General features: G+C 35.8%; 1 long non-coding RNA gene across 6 annotated transcripts in view; it reads left to right on the forward strand.

Moving 5' to 3' along the window:
• LOC147911849 (uncharacterized) overlaps positions 1 to 11,509 on the forward strand; it is a 41,953-nt gene extending 30,444 nt beyond the window's left edge. For all 6 annotated transcript variants that reach the window (XR_015550486.1, XR_015550482.1, XR_015550485.1 and 3 more), the window contains one exon: positions 11,215 to 11,509. This is a non-coding gene — a long non-coding RNA (uncharacterized LOC147911849). The remainder of the gene's footprint in view (positions 1 to 11,214) is intronic.
• The last annotated feature ends 247 nt before the right edge of the window (positions 11,510 to 11,756 follow it).

Here is an 11,756-nt window from a genome sequence, read left to right on the forward strand (position 1 = left end):
AGAGGAAGTGTGATGACTTACCCAAGGTCACCTAGAGTTAGTGGGTCAGGTCTGGCACTGGGGCCAGGAGTGTCTTCTGTCTCACACCCAGTTGCCTGTCCATCAGACGTAGCACTAGCCTTGTTCCTATGTGTAGTAAGTCACTTTTCAAGGACTCTGAGGATTTGTGCTTCTCTGAGGTTACTCTGCAGGTAATAGAAGAGGACACTAAGTACCTTCAAATAAAAGGATATGGGATATTGCTTTTCCTCTCTTTCCCCAAACTCAATTGGGAGATTAAAAGAAAAATTCCTGAAATTATATAGCATGTTCTCTTTTATGTCTGGCTCCTTTCAATGAACATAATATGTGTGTGATTTACATTATTGATGTCTATAGTTGTGGATTATTCATTATCATTGGTGTATGATATTACATTGTGTGGATATTTCACTATATATGTATCTGTTATGGGGATTTGGATATTTTCCGGTTTTTGACGTATTATATAAATAATGTTACTCTGAATGATCTTGTACATACCTTTTGAATGGACATTTATTTTCCTTGCTTTTTGGCATGTACCTAAGAGAGGCATTTCCGAGTCATAGGGTATGTGTATGAGGCGCTCAGTAGATACTGCCAAGCAGTTTTTCAAAGTTTGTTCCAGGCTACAGTCCCAATCCTCGCCAACACTTGGTGTTTTCCATCTTTTTCATTTTTATTGTTTATGTGAGCATGTTGTAGTATCTCAACGTGGTTTAATTTTAATTTATCTGAAGTCTTAAGTGTCTTTTAATGTAAAAAAGTTCCCCTTGGTTTTTTTAACCTTCCAGTTGTTTGCTTAAGAAACTGCATCTTTTGTCCTGTGGAATGTGCATTCTGGATTATGCAGATCATATCCTTCTTGTGTTGTTTGTGTTCTTCTGCCCTCCACCATTTCCTTAAATTGGTGATTAGATTTAGAAGCTTGACCCAATTCAGATTCCTTGGCAAGAGTACTTCAGATGTGGTGGTGTACTTTTTATAGCATTACACCAGGAGGCTCATTGTGTCTGGTTGTCTCTCCTCTTGTGATGCAAAGATTGATCACTGGGTTCAGGTGTTGTCAGCCTGACCCATCTGTCATAAAATTTCCTGTCTGCTTTTTACCTCATGTTTTTTGCAGCCTCTGAAGATAGTTGCCTAGATCTGCATTTCATTAAAGGTTGTAGAAGGGTGATGTTCTAATTCTATAATTTCTTCTGCATTCATTAGCTGGAATTCTTCTGTAAAAGGAACTTCCCCTCATAAACTGTTAGGTTTTCCTGAGGTATGGTTTGCACAGGAAGGGAAGGATGGATGTTTAATTTTTTGCAGTATTTCTACCTTTCAAAATAACGAGTTGTTTCCCTAGGATCCTCTAAACGTGAGCAGTGAGTTGGTTTTGTTTGTTTTGCTTTTCTTTTAGAATGTCATCATGACTCATAGATGTTTGTATATTTGACATGCTTTAGTCCGTTGTAGTCGTTATTTTACTTGATGTCAAATTGTTCTGTCTTTGGCCATTGGGAAACCCTTCAAGGTGGCTTCTGAGTCTTTTTGACATGCTTTCTGGTATGAGAGTTTGGTACAGACAATCTGGTATAATTTCTTCTGGGGAGCTTGAATCAACCATTTCTCCAAAGGAGCCGGATCTCTTTTAGTGAGATATATGTTCAGAGGATTTAATCTGGGGACTAGAGTCACTTATTGCTACTTGATTGGCCATTGTTTCTTGCCCTTTTTAGTGCACAAAGTCAGTAAATTTGTATGATATTTTCAAGAGAATATACATCATTAGCTTCCATCCTGGGCTGCTCCTCCATCTCTGTATAGGTTTTTATCAGTTTTTAAAATATGAGCAAATATAACATATATATGAGTTTTCTCCCTACCTCGTAGGTAAAAGGTGGCATATCTGACACAAGTAAAGTCCAATAGAAATTTTTGTGGAGATGAAAATATTCTGTGTCTATTTTCCAACACAAAGAGCCATTAGCTACCTGTTAAATATCTGAAACCTGGTGAGTGCAAATGAGGAACTGAATTTTTAATTTCATTTAAATTAAATTTAAATAGCCATGTGTGGCTGGTGCCTACTGTATTGGACAGCAGCAGCTCTACACATTTTTCTGCACCTTGCTTTTTTCACTTAGCAATATATCTTGGCGATATTCCATACCAGTATGGAGAGGAAGTCCTCATTGCTTTATTTAAAAATTTTTTTGTGTGTTGAGGTAAAACACAGATAACATAAAATTTACCACCTGAACCATTTTTAAGTGTATGGTAGAATAGTGTTAACTATATGCACGTTGTTGTGCAACAGATCTCTAGAACTTCCTCATCTTGCAAAACTGAAACTCTGTACTCATTGAACAACAACTTCCCTTTTTCCCCCACAGCAGCCCCTAGCAACCACCATTCTACTTTCTGTTTCTGTGAATTTTACTACTTTAGACACCTCATATCAGTAGTATGATGCAGAATCATACAGTATTTATGCTTTTGTGACTGGCTTATTTCACTTAGCATAATGTCTTCAAGGTTCATCCATGTTACAACAATATGACAGGATATCCTTCTTTTATAAGGCTAAATAATATTCTGTTGTATGTATATAACACATTTTGTTTATCCATTTATATGTAGGTGGACAGATAGGTTTCTTCTACCTCTTGGCTATTGTGAATAGTTTCACTAAACATGGGTGTGTAAATACCTCTTCAAGATCCTGTTTTCCATTTTGTATATACCCAGAAGTGAGATTGCTGGATCATATGTTTTAATTTTTCAGTAACCTCCATACTATTTTCCATAGTGGCTGTGCTGTTTTACCTTCCCATCAACAGTGCACTAGGGTTCTAATTTCTCCACAGTCTCACCAACACTTGTTATTTATTAAGTTTTTTATAATAAAGGTGTAATTGACATACAACATTATATTAGTTTCGAGTATACACCATAATGATTCAATATTTGTATACATTGTGAAACGATCACTACAATAAGTCTAGTTAACATCCATCACCATATATAGTTATAGAATTTTTTTTCTTGTGATGAGAACTTTTAAGATTTACTCTGTTAGTAACTATAAATACATAATACAGTATTATTAACTGTAGTCACCATGGTGTATGTTACATACATGACTTATTTATTTTATAACTGTAGGTTTGTACATTTTGAATCCCTTCACTCATTTTGCCCACCCCCCACCACCAGCCTTTGGCAACCACCAATCTGTTCTCTCTATCTATGAACTTGTGTTTTTTTTAAATTAGATTCCACATATAAGTGAGATCATATGGTATTTATTTTTCTCTGACTTATTTCACTTAGCACAATACCCTCAAGGTCCCTCAGGTCGTGGCAAATGGCAAGATTTCACTTCTTTCATGGCTGAATAATATTCCATTGTATATGTATATACTACATCTTCTTTATCCATTCATATGCCAATGGACATTTAGGTTGTTTCCATATCTTGGCTATTTTAGTATTTGCTGTTTGTTGATGGTGGTCATCCTAACAAGCATGAAGTGATTGATATCTTATTGTGGTTTTGATTTGCATTTCCCTGATGATTAGTGATGTTGAACATCTTTTCATGTTTATTGGACATTTGTGTATCTTCTTTGAAGAAATGTCTATTCAAGTCCTTTGCCCAATTTTTAATCTGGTTATTTGTTTTTTTGTTGTTGTTGGGTTGTGGAGTTCTTTATATATTTTGGATATTAAACCCTTATCAGATATGTGATTTGCAAATATTTTCTCCATTCCGTAGGTTGCCTTTTCACTTTGCTACACAGAAGTTTTTAAGTTTGATGTAGTCTCATTTGTCTATTTTTGCTTTTGTTGCCTGTGCTTTTGATGTCATATCCAAGAAATCATCATCAAATCCAATGTCATGAAGATTTTTCTCTATGTTTTCTTTTAGGAGTTTTATAGTTTCAGCTCTTATGTTTAGGTCTTTAATCCATTTTGAGTTCATTTTTGTATATGGCGTAAGGTAGGGGGTCCAGCTTAATTTTTTTTGCATGTATATATCCAGTTTTCCTAACACCACTTGTTGAATTGACTATCCTTTTCCCATTGTGTAGCCTTGGCACCCTTGTCAAAGATCATTTGACCGTATATGCAAGGGTTTATGTCTAGGCTCTCTATTCTGTTCCATTTGTCTATCTGTTTGTATTTATGCCAATGCCATACTGTTTTGAGTACTGTAACTTTGTAATATGTTCTCAAATCAGGAAGTGTGAGGCCTTCAGTTTTGTCTTTCTTTCTCAAGATTGACTTTTTCAAGTTCTGGGAGTCCTTTGAAATTCCATATGAATTTTAGGATGTGTTTTTCTCTTTCTGCAAAAAATAGCATTGGGATTTTGATAGAGATCAAATGCATTGATTCTGTAGATAGCTTTGGGAAGTATGGACATTTTAACAATATTGAGTCATCCACTACATGAACATGAGATGTCTTTCCATTTATTCGTGTCTTCTTTACTTTCTTTCAGCAAAGTTTTGTAATTTTTAGTATGTAAGTCTTGCACTTCCTTGGTTAAGTTTATTCCTAAGTATTTTATTCTTTTTTGATGCTATTTTAAATGAAATTGTTTTCTTAATTAACTTTTCAGATTGTTTATTGCTACTGTATAAAAATGCAACTCATTTTTGTGGGTTGATTTTGTATCCTGCAACTTTGCTGAATTTGTTTATTTGTTCTAACAGTTTTTTTGGTGGAATCATTAGGGTTTTCTACATGTAAGGTCTTGTCATCTGTGAGCAGAGATAATTTTATTTTTTCTTTCCAATTTGGATGACTTTTATTTCCTTTTCTTGCCTAATTACTCTGGCTAGGACTTCAAGTGTTGAATAGAAGTGGCAACAGTGGGCATCCTTACCTTGTTCCTGAAAAGCTTCCAATTTTTCACCATTGAGTATTGAGTATGATGTTAGCTGTGGGCTTTTCATATATGGCCTTTATTGTGTTGAGGTAATATCCTTCTATTCCTAGTTTGTTGAGAGTTTTTATCATGAAAGTGTTTGGATTTTCTCAGATGTTTTGTGTGCATCAATTGAGAATATCACCTGAGTTTTTTCTTCATTCTGTCATTGTGGTGTGTTACATTGATTGATTATCATGTGTTGAAACATCTTTGCATCCTGGGAATAAATCCCAGTTGGTCATGGTATATATTCTTTTCAAAATGCTGTTGAATTTGGTTTGTTAGTATTTTGATTTTTGCATCAATATTAATCATGGATATTGTTCTGTAGTTTTCTTTTCTTGCGTCTTTGTCTTGTTTTGGTATCAGGGTTATGCTGGCCTCATAAAATTAGTTTGGAAGTGTTCCCTCCTCGTCAATTTTTTGGAAGAGTTTGAGGGGGAATGGTGTTAATTTTTCTTTGAGTGTTTGGTAGAATTATCCAGCGAAGCCATCTGGTCCTGGGCTTTTCTTTGTTGGGAGTTTTTTGATTACTTATTCAATCTCTTTACTAGTAATAGGTCTGTTTAGATTTTTTATTTATTCATTATTCAGTCTTAGTAGTTTGTATGATTCTAGGAATTTATCCATTTCTTCTAGGTTATCCAATTTTTTGGTGTATAATTGTTCATAGAAATCTGTTATGATCCTTTTTATTTCTGTGGCATCAGTTGTAATATCTCCTCTTTCATTTCTGGTTTTTGTTTGAGTCTTCTCTATTTTTTCTAAGTTAATTTAGCTAAGGATTTGTCAACTTTGTTGATCTTCTCAAAGCACCAACTCTTAGTTTCGTTGATTTTTTATGCTGTTTTTCTAGTCTCTGTGTTTTGATCTCTGCTCTATATTTCTTTCCTTCTGCTAACTTTGGGTTTAGTTTGTGCCTCTTTTTCTAGTTCCTTGAGGTGTAAAGTTAGGTTGTTGATGAGAGATTTTTCTTCTTTTTTGATGTAGACCTTTACTCCTGTAAACTTCCCCCTTAGTACTGCTTTTGCTGCATACCATAAATTTTGGTGTATTTTGTTTTCATTTCATTTGTCTTAAGATATCTTCTAATTTCCTTTGTGATTTCTTCTTTGACCTATTTGTTGTTCAGGACTATATTGTTTAATTTCCATATATTTGTGAATTTTCCAGTTTTCCTTTTGCTATTGATTTCTAGTTTCATTCCATTGTGGTCAAAATAGATTTCAACCTTCTTAAATTTAAGACTTGTTTTGTGGCCTAGCATGTGATCTATCTTGGAGAATGTTCCATGTGTGCTTGAGAATATGCATTCTGTTGTTGTTGGGTCGAGCGTTCTTTATATGTCGTTAAGTGCAATTGATCTATAGTGTTGTTCAAATCTTCGGTTTCCTTATTGATCTTCTGTCTGGTTGTCCTATTCATTATTGAAATTGGGGTATTGAAATCTCTTATTATTATTGTATTACTGTTTATTTCTCCCTCTAACTTTGTCACTGTTTGCTTCATATATTTGCGTGCTGTAATGTTAGGTACATATATATTTATAATTATTAAAACTTCATGGTGAATTGACCATTTTATCATTATATAATATCCTTCTTTGTCTCCTGTGACAATTTTGATCTAAAGTCTATTTTTTTCTCATATAAGTATGGTCACCCTTGTTGTCTTTTGGTAACCATTTGCATGGAACATCTTTTTCCATCCTTTTACTTTTTGCTTATGTGTATCTTTATTATCTAAAGTGAGTCTTTTGTACATAGCATATAGTTGAATCTCATTTTTTTTATCCTTTTAGCTACCCTATGTATTTTGGGGAGTTTAGTCCATTTATATGTAAAGTAATGGGATAGGGAAGGACTTACTCTTGCCGTTTTGTTAATTGTTTTCCGTGTGTCTTGCATTTATTTTGTCCATCTTTTCCTCTTTGTTGCCTTCCTTTGTGTTTCATTGATTTTTTTATAGTGATATGCTTTGATTCTGTTCTCATTTTCTTTTGTGTATGTTCTATAGGTATTTTCTTTGTGTTTACTGTGGGGATTATATAAAACATCTTATAGTTGTAGCAGTCTATTTTAAACTGATAAAAACTTAACTTCAATCTCATGTAATCGCCCTGCTTCTTTACATCTTTGCCCCACTTTATGTTATTTATGTCACAAAATGCATCTTTTTATATTTTGTATCCATTAATATAGTTTTATAGTTACAGTTATTTTTTATGCTTTTATCTTTTTAAATTCTATACCAGAATTAAAAGTGACTTATGCACCACCATAACAGTATTACAGGATTCTTTATTTGTCTGTATGTATACATTTAACAGAGAGCTTTATATTTTTATATGCTTTTGTATTGCTGTCTCACATCCTTTTGTTTGAACTTGAAGGACTCCCTTTAGCATTGCTTGTAAGGTAGGTCTAGTTGGGTTGAACTCCCTCAGCTTTTGTTTATCTGGGAAGGTCTTTATTTCTCCTTCATTTTTTTTGTTTTGTTTTTCTTTGTTTTTTTGAGGAAGATTGGCCCTGAGCTAATCTGTTGCCAATCTTCCTCCTTTTTACCCTTTTTTCTCCCCAAGGCCCCAGCAGATAGTTTTATGTCATAGTTGTACATCCTTCTAGTCGCTCTATGTGGGACGCTGCCTCAGCATGGCTTGATGAGTGGTGTGTAGGTCCATACCCAGGATCCAAACTGGTGAACCCCAGGCTGCCAAAGTGGAGTGCGTGAACTTAACCACTAAGCCACTGGGCCGGCCCCTCTCCTTCATTTTTGAAGGAAAGTTTTGCCAGGTGTAGTATTCTTGGTTGGCACTTTTTTTTCTTTCAGCACTTTGAATATATCATCCCGCTCCATTCTGGCCTGTAATGTTTCTTCTGAGGAATCCACTGATAGTCTAATGAGAACTCCCTTGAACATGATGGTTCACTTTCTGTTGCTGCTTTCAAGATTCTCTCTTTGTCTTGACTTTTGACAGTTTTATTATAATGCCTCTTTGGGTTCCTCCTAGTTAGAGTCATTTGAGCTTCTTGAATTTGGATGTTCCATTTATTCCTCAGATTTGAGAAATTTTTGGCCATTATTTCTGCAAATAAACTCTCTGCCCCTTTCTCTCTCTTCTCCTTCTTGGAATCCCATAATGTAGACCCATATTGGTCTTTTTGTTGGTATCCCCCTAAGTGCCTTAAACTTTCTTCACTTTTCTTCATTCTTTTTTCTTTTTGTTCTTCTGACTCAATAATTTCAAATAACCTATCTTTGAGTTCACTGATTCTTTATTCTGCTTGATTGTCTTCTTTTGAACCCCTCTAATGAATTTTTCAATTCAATTATTGTATTCTTCAGCTGCACAATTTGTTTGGTTCTTTTCTATAGTTTCTATCTCTTTGTTGATATTCTCATTTTGTTCATGCATTATTTCCTGATTTTATTTAGTTGTCTATCTGTATTCTCTTGTAACTCATTGAACTTCTTTAAGACAATTATTTTGAATTCTTTGTCAGATAATTCATAGATCCTTATTTCTTTTTTTTTTTTTTGTGAGGAAGATGAGGCTTGAGCTAACATCCATGCCAATCCTCCTCTTTTTGCTGAGGAAGACTGGCCCTGGGCTAACATCTGTGCCCATCTTCCTCCACTTTATATGGGACGCTGCCACAGCATGGCTTAACAAGCGGTGCATCGGTGCACGCCCGGGATCCGAACCCCAGGCCGCCACAGCTGAGCGTGCGCAGTTAACTTTTATGCCACTGGGCCGGCCCAGATCCTTATTTCTTTATGACTGGTTTCTTGAAATTTATTTTGTTCCTTTGATTGGGCCATGTTTCCCTGTTTCTCTGTATGTCTTACTACTTTTTGCTGAGGTTTATGCGTTTGAAAAAGCATCCTCCTCTCCCAGTCTTTATGGACTGGTTTTGTACAGGGGAAGATCTTCACCAGTCAGCCTACCTAGAAATTCTGGGGCATCTCAAAGCTTCTTTGGGGATGCCTCTTCTCTGGTCTTGTTGGTGTGATTTCCCAGTTAGAGGTTTGCTATTTTTTTTTCTTTCTGACCTCATAATCTCTTGCTCCCTCTGGTGTCTGTCTATGGTACTGCAAGTTTTCTGGTTCTGCAATAGGCTGCAGAGCTCTCATTTGTTCTCAGTGGCCCCCAGGCATCCAAAGAATACCGGTTCCCTGTCAGCCCTTCCGGTCAGGTGAGACAGAAACCAGACCCTTGGGAAGTCCCTGAAGAGCCAGAGCATTGGACTACAAATCACTCTTGTCTTTCTCTTCTGAGAGAGAAGCTGCAAGTTGGGTATTTTCTCCCAATTGTGCTGAGCTTGGCTGGCTTGGGTGAGGGGCTAATGCGGGTGAAATGCAAAAGATTTTCTTACCTGTATCAATGCAGCTCTTCTTGGCTTTGTGCTTGCCTAGGGTACAGCAACTTTTAAACTTGTTTCTGGAGTTCTCATAAAGGCTTTTTGGACTGTATATTGTTATGTTAGTGTTCCTGTGGGGGAACGAGGTCTGGAGCTTCCTACTCTGCCATCTTTCTCCAGGAGGAATCCCTCATGCTTTTTATACTTGCATAGCACTCTAGGATGTAGATGTACTATAGGTTATTCAGCCAGCCTCCTATTGGTGAATGTCTGTCTTGTTTCTTATCTTCTGATGTTATGAATTTTTCTGCTAACAATAGCCTTGTGCTTATGCCTTGTTGTCTTTTTGCATTGTATCTTTGGGATAGATTCTTAGAGGAGAAATTGCTGGTTCCAAGAGTAAATTCCTGTGTAATTTACTAGATACTATCAAATCTCCTCAACAGGAGTTGTACTGTTTTACATGGTTGTCAGCCTTTACTTCTTCAAATACTTTTTCATCCATGCACTTTTTCTCCTCTCTTTCCAAGACAACCATGACAGTAATATCAGATTTTTGTTATAATCCCAGAGGTCCCTGAGTCTTTGTTCTTTTTTTTAAGTCTATTTTCTCTCCGTTGTTCAAATTGGGTAATTCCTATTGTTCTATCTTCAAGTTCATTGATTCTTTTCTCTTTCCTCTCCATTCAGTTGTTGAGTCTATACATTGAATTTTTAAAATTTCAGTTATTGTATATTTTAGGTCTAAAATATCCATACTGTTCTTCTGTATATCTTCTGTTTCTTTCCTGAGAATTTCTATTCTTTAATTTATTTCAAGCATAATTGTAATTACTCATTGAAGCATTTTTATGATGACTACTTTAAAATCCTTGTCAGGTCATTCTAACATCTGTGGCATGTTGGTGTTGGTGTATGTTGATTGTCATTTCTCATTCAAGTTGAGATTTTCATGGTTTTTGAAATGATGAGAAGTTTTTAGTTTTCTTTATATGATGTTTAGGATTTGGTGCCATTTCTTTTAGGATGAGTTACCAGGGGATCGTAGGAAAGAGGAAGCAAATCATCTTCTCTTTATTTTTATTTGATTTGCTTTCTGATCCTCGTTTTTACCTTCTGTTTTGACACTGGAATAGCAGCCTCCCAGAGATCCCTAGAAAGGAGATAGTACAGAATAACAGAGTATCAAGATGGGTCTGCTGTGCAACAAACTAAAATCAGGAGACCTGGGTCCCAAATATCAGATCAATCCTTGCCTACAGGACCGTGGGTCGTCACCTCCCCTGTGCTGGCCTCAGCCCTAACACAGAAAAAGATTATATATCCCAATAGGTAGGGACATGGGTTTTGTAGTTCGAGTGTGATGTAAGCTTGGGCACATTTAATTGCTGGTTTCATGATCTTTAGCAACTATGAGTCTTCAGATATATGAAATACACATGTGATGTATATACATTATCTATGCATGCATAGAGAAGATAATGGGAGGAAATGAACAAATGTGATAATTGTTTTATGTTAATGGGTGGGAGGTTTGCTGATTAATTATTTATTTATCACTGGACTTCACTGTGTTTTCCAAAATTTTCAAAATAGTATGGATCATTGCTTAAAACATATAAACTCACCAAACAGTGCTTGATATATTTCAGACATACAAAAAGTTATAGAAAATTATAAAACAGATTTCAAGATACTCATATTAAGAAATAAAACATTACTTATGTAGCTGAATTTCATTTGAAGTCTTTTCTGATTGCATTAACCTCATTCTTACCCAGGGTTAATCACTAACAAGAACTTGGGCTTTTCATTCTTAATACATTTCTTTATAGTTTTATTACACAGGTATATATTCCCTACAAGAAATATGGTATCATTTTGTTGCATGTGTTTATCTATAGATGCCTAGGTATCTCATGGAAAGGAGGAAAGAAGAAACGTGAAGAGAACAAATGCACATTCACATCTCAGCAGCGTGACCTGCCATTTATGCCTCCTTCCCATGTGTATTCTCTTGCAGAGCTTCCAAAATGGACACACCCATTTTCTCGGTTTACATGCTGTAAGCAGCATGAACAGAATCTGGACATAATATTTTCAGTCACTTTTTTTGTGTCATGTGTTTAAAGTCTTAGAGTTTCTTAAGTGCCAGCTAGAGCACAACAATGCCTAAATATATCCTGAATGTGAAACTTCTTCCCCTTTGTCCAGGCCTTATTTTCTGTCTTTCAAGTACACTGTTAATCATCTAGGGCTGTACGTTCAGAACCTGATCTGGGCCGTCCTGGTGAGAGAAGACAGTGATTGCAGGGAGTTAGTTTTCCTGTGTCCAGACTAACACTCATATCCCTCAGTCGGTTTGGGAGTGCATCACATTTTGAACTTGAGCTGATTTGTATTACAAGTGCTGGGCATGTGTATGTTTTCCTTTCCTTTTGTTATT

This window comes from Ceratotherium simum, chromosome X (genome assembly GCF_057802395.1).
Source record: "Ceratotherium simum simum isolate JZ-2026a chromosome X, ASM5780239v1, whole genome shotgun sequence".
NCBI lineage: Eukaryota > Metazoa > Chordata > Mammalia > Perissodactyla > Rhinocerotidae > Ceratotherium > Ceratotherium simum.